This window comes from Siphateles boraxobius, unplaced genomic scaffold (genome assembly GCF_051911475.1).
Source record: "Siphateles boraxobius isolate OS27281-9 unplaced genomic scaffold, OSU_SipBor_1 65, whole genome shotgun sequence".
Lineage (NCBI taxonomy): Eukaryota > Metazoa > Chordata > Actinopteri > Cypriniformes > Leuciscidae > Siphateles > Siphateles boraxobius.
In genome coordinates, this window is record NW_027509192.1 from 692,326 (window position 1) to 702,152 (window position 9,827).

Genomic DNA, 9,827 nt, shown 5'->3' on the forward strand with positions numbered 1-9,827 from the left:
TGTAGTCATGTGACACAAATATTGGGTCAAATACTTTATGTAGCCTAAATAAATCAGTGAGTTATTTGTATGTATTTTTCCCGCTTTCTCCAATCTTAAATAAAAAAATTTCAGCCATGCATTTTGGTATTGCCTTTTCCGCACAATCCACATAATTATAATCTTTTTCGAATTGCATACATGTTTACAATGCCTTAAATAGGCAGCTCAGTAGGTTTCAAAATGGAGCCAAAAACATGATGAACACAGAGATATTATAAAGTCAAGTTTTGCTAAATTTAACCACTTTGATTGACACCACCAAGGTTTATTTTTTGATTTAACAGATCCGTAAGCACATCACCAGGACATTGAACGCTGAGTAAATGTTTGTACGTGAATCACATTTGTTTGTCCTGGCCAATATAAAACATGTCGCATATTTATTTTTTCTCCCAGGGACCCTAAACAACACACTGCGCGCTGCAGGATCATCCGATGGTTATCACGTGACGGTCACTTGAACGTTTGGGACGTGGACTCATCAATCACGGGCCCACGTGCGGTCCGAAACCCGCCACCTCCCGCTGTGAGGTTCTGAAGATGCGACGTGCTGTTTGTTTTTCCACATCAAGAGAGCTCTTCTCTCGGAGAACCAGAGGAACTTCCATGTAAACATTTGACGTGTGAACATCGGATGCAGAGAAGAAGGTCTCCCACTTTCTCACGATGAAACGCATCAGTAATTGTCAGGGCTTTCGAAAGCGGGATGCGCGCCTCCATAATTCTCCTCTTGAAATGGCAGACATTAGCATTTAGTACTGACAGACTGACTGATCTCTTCCCCGTTCCGGTAGTGATGACTGATATTAGCGATGCGCTGCGGTCTCTGAATGAACGAGCTGAGATGTTGTTTTTGGCTAGCTCTAGTGTTTTGAATATGTGGTGGATTTTTGGGATTTATAATAATAATTGAAAGCCGTTTTACTCTATTATTTGGTGCACAAAACTTAGATTAGTAATCTAGTCCAGTGTACATACCAAAATGTTTGTTATCTGTGGCGAAAATCAAGCTTTTAATGTTGTTTATTAGTCTATGTAGTGTTTTTAATATGCTTTAAGACAAACCATGTGTAAATTCATAAGTCGACAGCTTTGTTGAGTATTTTCTGCTTAAAACTGCAGTGAACCAAAGACAGTCTCAAAAACACGGTTTGAAATCGCTGGTGTTTCTGACCTCACAAACTATCTTGTAACCAATCAGATCAACATGTGATCGTCAACAAGTGGATCTCTGAGCTGAGCGAGTGAGTGGAGGCGGGGCTCATTTGCATATTCGTAGAACCACGCATACTAAATGAGGCAAGGGTGTAGAGTTACATTCAAGCTATTTTAAGGCATGAAGAAATTTGGTTTTAAATAAAAAACATTTAAATATGTATTTTTGGTCATTAAAGATGAGTTTTAAGGAATAAAATTATTGACTACAGGGGGACTTTAAAATGCATCGTTAGATGGAGATCATGCAGGACGAGAACAAAACAGAATTCAATAGAAAAAAAAGAATGGGTTTTGAGGTTTGTAAAAATGAGATGCAGTGCAACATGCGTTACAGTCATCGTTTGGCTAAAAAGTGAAATTATGGGCATTCAAAGGTAGCTGTGTATTCTGCATTTTGCAAACAGCATATAAATTGAAAATATTTCAGTGTATTATAGATGTTTTGCCAAATCCATCAAATCAAATTTCTATTTGGTGCTGTCCATGAATCTTTACAGTCTGGCTTCTTCCAAACCTGCTTGGATGCCCATCAAAGGCATGTAGTTAATATTCAACAAACTGCTCCCCACCTGCTGAGAATCATGCATTAACACATACAGACATCGTCCCAGTTGGGAACATTTCAGGTTCTCCAAATGCATAGAAGAGCAAAGGTGGGATTAGCTTTGGGAAGCACCTGGAAGATAATGCCTGCTTTCTATTTCCCAGAGATTACGCTGAAGTATCAGGCACTTGATCTGCCAGCCGTTACAGAGCGTGAGGTTAACGGAGGTCAACGGCCTTTTCCCAAACCAGGATATTAAAGTAGGTGATTAGGAAGCAGGAAGGAAAATGGAAAAACGAGAGCAATTGAATGATGGATGTGAAAAGAAAAAGAGCATCAGAGAGAAAGGCTGTGTTTGGAGTAGCATAACTCTAGTTCATACTTATTTTCATTAATTAAAAAAGTGAAACTATGTATGATAAATGTTTCAAATAATATGAGTAAAATATAAATGTATACATGCATATATTATAGTATATATATTATATATTTTGTTTATTATTAAAGTACTATAAAGATAGATAGATACAATAATGATATATCACAGTATTAATATTGTTGTATTTTTATATTTATATATTTTTGATATATTTAATTTTAATTATTATTATATGCAGTAATTCCAGTGAGGATTTGTTTTTGCACAAAATTCTTTTAAGAATGAAAGAGATCCATTTTAATTTCCAATTTGATGATTCAAAACCATAATTGTGGCATATTATTATTTAAATGATTATTGTCAAATAACAGCAACTTGTTCACATACTTTTGCAAAAAGTAGTAGGCATGATTCAGTGTATTGATTACTGCAGTTTTCAGTATATAGGTATTTTTTCCAGAGATCAGGTAGAAATACTTATGTTCACCTTGACGCACGTCGCACACTTGTTAAAAAAGTCGGTCGGGATAAAAAAGGAAAAGCTGGTTTGCCACATCAAAGGTGTGCAGACGCTTCAGTGTGTCCCGGCACAAACACACACGGCCTGAATATCTGATCAGACACAGTGGCATCAGGATTTTAGTATTCTGTGCAGAGAGAAACCTGTCTGTCCAAACCTTGGGCTGAAAGCTTGCCTTGTAAATAGCAGTTAAATTAGAACATCCACAGGCTGCGCTGTTGAAAGCAGAGAGATGCGGGATCTGCTGCTTTGTAGAACTGAAAGCTTGATGAAAAAGGGAAAAGTCTGTTTTCTGTTTTCCTGCTGGGTAAAAATCTCATACCTAGACTATTGGCAAGGGTGAATAGCAACAAAACTTTGCATAAAGGAATGGAAGTCTATTTAAAATCACCAAATTTTTGACATTGACAACAATTAAGGACGTTTAACACCCCCCCCCCCCCCCCTCACACACACACACACACACACACACACATGAACTATCTGCTTATTTATATGGTAAAGTAGAATTGCAAAATATACATTGTTTTATTTGATGTAAACTACATTCACACTTAAAGGTGGATTGTGTAATATTTCTGAGGATCTATTGACAGAAATGCAATAAGAGCCATAACTATGTTTTCAGTCGTGTATAAAGACCATAATGAATCGTTATGTTTTTATTACCTTAGAATGAGACATTTATCTCTCCATAACCGCGGGCGCCCCCGACTATGGAGGTCGACATATTGTGTGGTCATGTTTCTAGTGAACACACAGCGCTACAGAGCGCGTTTCCTCACTAGTACTACCTTGAAAAATAAGTTTTCACTGGTGTATAAAGACCTCACTTAATGAACGGTTATATTTGTATTACCTTAGAATGAGCCGTTTCTGTCTACACCATGGTCTACACACTACGCGGGTTCCCTTACATTGAAATGCGCCGACATGTTTCTACAGGAGCCTTAAACGGACAAACGTGTTTCGTTACTATGTTGCTCTTCGTGCAAGGAAGCAAGCTTAGTTCAGCGAATAAAACACTGACACAATGATGAACAAGTAACAATAATCATTTCTTATAATCAATAATCATAAAAGTAAACATCATTTCTTAATTTATTCTTGTAAAGAAACCTCATTGCAGAACTGGCTACTCTCTGCTGTCTCAGACGACGACATCATTTCCTGTCAGCCACCGTAACTTTTGTTGGTTGCAATTCATAACCTAACCACTAGATGCCGCTAAAAATCACACACTGCAGAATGTTAAAGAATTATGTTAATTATGTTAAAGAATTATGTCCAAACTTTGTTATATTTTCTTGAATTGATTTATCAATGCAATCCAATGTAATGGAGTAATACGTATTTTTTTTATCCACCTATCCATAAATCCATCCATCCAATGTAATCCATCCATAATGCAGTATGAGTTATAATTATTAATTTTAATTATTTAATAATAATAATAATAATAATAATACATTTTATTTATATTGCGCTTTTCTTGTACCCAAAGCGCTACAAGTACAGTACAAAAGTAAATGCATTAAAAATTAAGATAAATTAACATACACCAATTAAGACACAAACACCTTCTTAAAAAAGATGGGTTTTTAACAGTTTCTTAAAACTCGTTAATGTTGTAGCATTCCTAATCGTTAAAGGAAGTGCATTCCACAACCTGGGGGCTGCCACAGAGAAAGCTCTTTCACCCATCGTTTTCAGTCTGCAAGAAGGCTGTTTCAGTAGAAAAGAGTGGGCGGAGCGCAAAGATCGAGAGGGCATATATGGCGTAATCAAATCACATATATATGATGGTTCAGTTCCATGTACAGCTTTATATGTTAAAATAAGAGTTTTAAAATCAATACGGGCATGTACCGGAAGCCAATGCAGGTTCCTAAGCACACCAGAGATATGCTGACGAAAAGGAGTATGTGTAAGAACACGTGCAGCTGAGTTCTGTATGTGTTGCAGTCGCTTAACGGACTTTGCAGGTAGGCCTAGATAAAGGGCATTACAATAATCAAGCCTAGAGGTCACAAGTGCATGGACAATCCTCTCAGCATCAGGTAATGAAAGAAAAGGCCTGATCCTGGCAATATTCCTCAAATGGAAGAATGCAGATTTTGAAATGCTCTTGATATGTGCTTCAAGTGTTAAGTGAGAATCAAAAATTACACCAAGGTTGCGAACTTGAGGTAATGGAGACAGTACATTGTTTTCAATGTCTAAATTAAATGTTTTACCATTACAGGTAGCTGCAGGGGCACCAACTAAAAGAACCTCTGACTTAGTACCATTTAATTTAAGAAAATTGTGGTACATCCATAATTTAATTTCGTGCAGACAGTCAGAAAGCGTTGCTGATGTACCTGTGATATTAGTTTTTGTGCTAATATAAATCTGAGTATCATCAGCATAGAAGTGGAACCCCAAACCATGCTTTCTAATAATCTGCCCCAAAGGAAGCATGTAAATATTAAAAAGTATTGGGCCAAGGACAGACCCCTGAGGGACACCATGACATACCTGTCCAACGTTAGATTTATTATTTTCTAACGTGACGAACTGGGTACGATCAGTGAGGTAAGATTTAAACCACTCCAACACTGTACCGGAAATACCAAGCCAAGTCTCGAGTCTCTCAATCAATGTAGAGTGACACAGCGTATCAAAAGCTGCACTCAAATCTAACAGCACCAAGATAGTAAGAGCACCACACCAGAGTCAGCAGAGACGAGGAGATCATTCATAACTCGGACCAAGGCAGTCTCAGTACTATGTCCTGATCGAAAACCAGATTGAAAAGGTTCTAAAAGCTCATTCATGGACAAGTGAGAATGTAGTTGTGACATAACAACACGTTCCAAAACCTTCGCCAAAAAAGGAAGATTAGATATTGGCCTGTAATTAGACAGATCAGACACATCACACCCAGGCTTTTTAAGAACGGGTGTGATGGAAGCAACCTTAAGGGCTTGGGGAACAAGTCCAGTAGTAAGAGAAGCATTAACAATGTTCAAAATGAGAGGACTGATAGATGACAGACACTCCTTGAGAACATGAGTTGGAATAGGATCCAGAGTACAGGTAGAGGAACTCATCGTCATAATTAATTTGGAAATGTAATCAATGGTGACCGTTTGAAAACTAGAAAACCGGGTAAGTGGACAATTTACAGGCTGAATCTCAGGAGGTGCACACAAAGAGACAGAAGTAATAGACTGATAAATATTCTCAATTTTATCAGTAAAGAATATCAGAAAATTATTGCACTGCTGCACAGTGGAACAAATAAGTGGATTGGTAGGTTTAAGGAGTTTGTTGATTACTCTAAACATCTTGTTTGGTTTTGCAGTACCGTCATTAATGATTTGAGAGTAGTATTCAGTTCTTGCTATTTTGAGGGCATCGCTATACCGAACCAAATGCTCATCATACATAAGTTTATGAACAGTGAGCCCTGATTTTTTAATTTATTTGATCCATCTGTCCATTAATCCATCCATCCATCCATAAATCCATCAATCGATAATTCATTTAATCCATCCATCCATACAATGTAATGTAATGCAGAGAATTTGGGATAAAAATGTGCCTAATTAAAATATGAATAGGACATTTCTTAGTGAGATTCACCCATAAAGTCTTCCTGCTTGTTCTGGCTTCATCTATAAAAATGTGACATGTAAGCCAGAACAGGCAACACGATTTATATATAGGCCTATATATATATATAAAAAAATCTATAAAAATTTGATGCAATTCTGGCAAATCCAGCGTCCAGTTCTTCCTCAGAAACACTCACAGTAACAGTCCAGGAACTTGTAAACATGACTTTGGTTTCCTGACAGACTGATAAAAACCTGCGCATCTTCATTCACGGAAAATGCATAAAATCAGCCAGATTCTGCAAGCCTTTTTGTGTGCATATGCGTCAGTACGTCTGTTGATCCACGAGCGTGTGTGATATTGACACACTGACTAAAGACACACACATTATTACTGCTGTTTAAAGGTCATCCACTCGGACGCCTTGTTCTGCTTTTATCTGCATTTCAAATCTGCCACCATTCATTTCAGTCTTTCATCCTTTTCTTTTCTCTCACTTTGTACCTGTCTTTTACCTTTAGAGCCATCATAATTGAATAACCTTTACATCAATAGAGTAAAACACTCTTTGCTCCTTCTCAAAGGGTCATTGAGACGAAACACGGCCCATTGTGTCTCAATGCTGGCTTTATCAACAGGTTTTAATGGCTGTTTCAAAGGAGTAGGTAAATCCAGTGATGCAACTAGATGAACTATGTTTATATAGCTAGCTGTTTATTCTGCTCCTGAGATCAAACTAAGTTCAAAAGTTTAATACTTAATGTTAGGGGTTTGTTCATATCAATAACCCGGGCTATTTTGAGCCACACACTATGAAGTTAAAGAGATAGTTCACTAAAAAATGTAAATTCTGTCAGTATTTACTCACCCTAATTTTGTTCAACCCCGTAAGACCTTCGTTCATCTTCGAGCCCTCACTCGAGCCCCACAGAGAAGGAAATGAATAGTTGAATAAAGTCGCTATTTTTTTGGGGTGGGGGGGGGGTTGGGGGGCTGGGGGTTGCACACAAATACTGTTCTCGTCGCTTGATAAACTTAAAGGGACATTGTGTAAGAATTTCACCCATCTAGCGGTGAAATTGTATTTTGCATTCAAACGAATTGTGCTCTCCAGCGCCTCGCTTTTTCAAATGCGTGTTGCATCTACGGTGGCTGTTATGTACCAAAAAGCTACGACAGGATGTCTTCTAAGCACTTCGTCGAGTTTTCCTTCGGGTGAACAGGTTTGTTATTTCAAACAAACTGCAACTTGACACAACGAACAAACAAATGTTACAGTATGAATAATAACAGTGCAAAGGAGCCTTTTAAACTTGTGTGACAAGCGCCTCTCACTGCTCTGCTCCTCCGTTTCTGCTGCTTTCAGTCACGTGACGCTGGCTCTGAACGAAAACACGTTGTGGAAACGCGTTGGCCTAGTACTTTTTGACCCTCTCTATAATAAATTCTTTGTTTACGAGGATAAGTCAGATAATTGGCGGAGGTATTTGTACATCATTGAGGACATATTTATGAATAAAAATATTGATTTTAGATAATAAAATACCTAAAAAACTACACATTGTCCCTTTAAGATTGAGCCACTGTAGTCACTTGGACTATTTTAACGATGTCTTTAATAACTTTTCGGGGAACAAGTTTCAATCCCTTAGAAGCCTATGGAGGAGTGATCCAGCTCTCAGATTTAATCAAAAATATCTTAATTCGTGTTCTGAAGATGAACGAAGGTCTTACGGGGTTGAACAACATGAGGGAGAGTAAATACTGACAGAATTTACATTTTTGGGTGAACTATCCCTTTAAGTGGCCAAATAATGAACCACACAAGCTAAATAAAGGAATATACATACAGTATATATATAATTTTTTATTATTACTTATTTATTTGTTTATTACAACTGTCCTACAGCTTTTGCTGTGCTTTTCATAAATGTGTTAATTGATGTTCATGTTTGTTTGGCCTTCACTTAATCTGCTCTTTTAATGTCTCAGGTTCATCTCTCTGAAAATCACTCCAGCACGCTCAAGCACGACAGCTGTAATGAACTTAATAACCGTGAAATGAAGTTTTGTGATCCACTCAGAGGAGGGAAGTTTCTGTGAGTAAATCCTTGTCTCATTCTGCACTTTTTTTGTTGAAGAAAATGACATGAGACATTAAGTTTTAATAGCAGGGACAGGATTCTGCTCTGCATAAATGTTCAATTATCATTGTTTTCATGATCGCACTTAGTCCATTCAGAGCATGAACAAAACTAATTGACTGCGGATTTGGTTTCAACTATGACGTTATTTGTAATGGACTTTTTGTTAGACTCAATGATATAATTGCCTCCTTTTCGCTTCCGCTGCGTGTGCAAGACTTTTGATTATGAGCTGATAGCGCTCCAGAAGAAGCTCAAGTATGCCTGTCGTTTCTAATCCACGTGGAGCTTAAGACAAGCCTGAACGCAAGAGCTTGTACGCATGCAGAATGATGCGTTGCTCTTTTAATGGTTTAAAAAAACTCATTCAAAAGCATTTATTTTAGGTGCAAGACACACTTCAGTAAGCGTCGAGACTCTGGTTTACACTGCAAAACATAATGCAGAGGTTTATTTGATGCATTTTTCCATCAAATAAATGCATTTTCTGTTTTTCATAGATAAAACCCCAAAATGTATTTTATTTTATTTTTTTATTCATCTACCCTGCTTGAATTGAATTGAATTTGCAGTATTTTCATTGTAATGCAACCAACAAATTCATTTTTTAAATGACATTTACTGTAGGTACAGCTTAATCTGAAATTGGACAGGCCTATAACAACACACCAAGATTTAGCTGCTCATTTTAACTCACATTTATTTGAATTTATATTCCATTCTGTGCAATGCAATAGAACCAACCAAAATATATTTTTTTAAATTAATCAGATTGGTAACAGGCTAATTTGGCCATATTTTATTTTATTTTATTTTATTTTATTTTATTTTATTTTATTTTATTTTATTTTATTTTATTTTATTTTATTTTATTTTATTTTATTTTATTTTATTTTATTTGCAGTGCAGTGCAGTGCAATGCAATGCAACCAACTAAATAAATTTTTTATGTGACATTTACCAACAGGTAAATCAGAAATTGAATAATTTTTGGCTTCCCATACTGGTCATAATTAAATAAAACAACCAATTTGATTGATTTGTAATTTGACATGCAGGTGCATCCTGTGGTGTGAAAATGGCCCAAATCAGATGATGTCAGATATGATGCGTGTTTCTGTTTCCTTACAGAGCCAGTGCCAGATATCAACAGTGTAAATGCATTCTTTTATGTTTCATGCTGTAAGGACACTTCCGGGCTCGTGGCGTTTGGCAAAGCTTCAGTTCGCCCTCTGATTCTTCACCAGCCAAACTCTACAGCTCCCATCTGCCCTTTACAACATGACCTCATCGGCACGGCACTCGCGTGTTTCCAGAGGAGAGCGGTGAGTTTGCCAGTGTGTAATCATCATTACAGGCGCAGTCTTACGTCACGCT

The 9,827-nt window shown here is 37.1% G+C and overlaps 1 long non-coding RNA gene across 1 annotated transcript; it reads left to right on the plus strand.

Annotated features, from left to right (window-relative positions):
- Positions 1-461: 461 nt before the first annotated feature.
- LOC143720395 (uncharacterized) lies at positions 462-8,406 on the plus strand. The gene is made up of 3 exons (XR_013196541.1): positions 462-690; positions 1,969-2,064; positions 8,299-8,406. It is a non-coding gene; the product is annotated as an uncharacterized LOC143720395 (long non-coding RNA).
- The last annotated feature ends 1,421 nt before the right edge of the window (positions 8,407-9,827 follow it).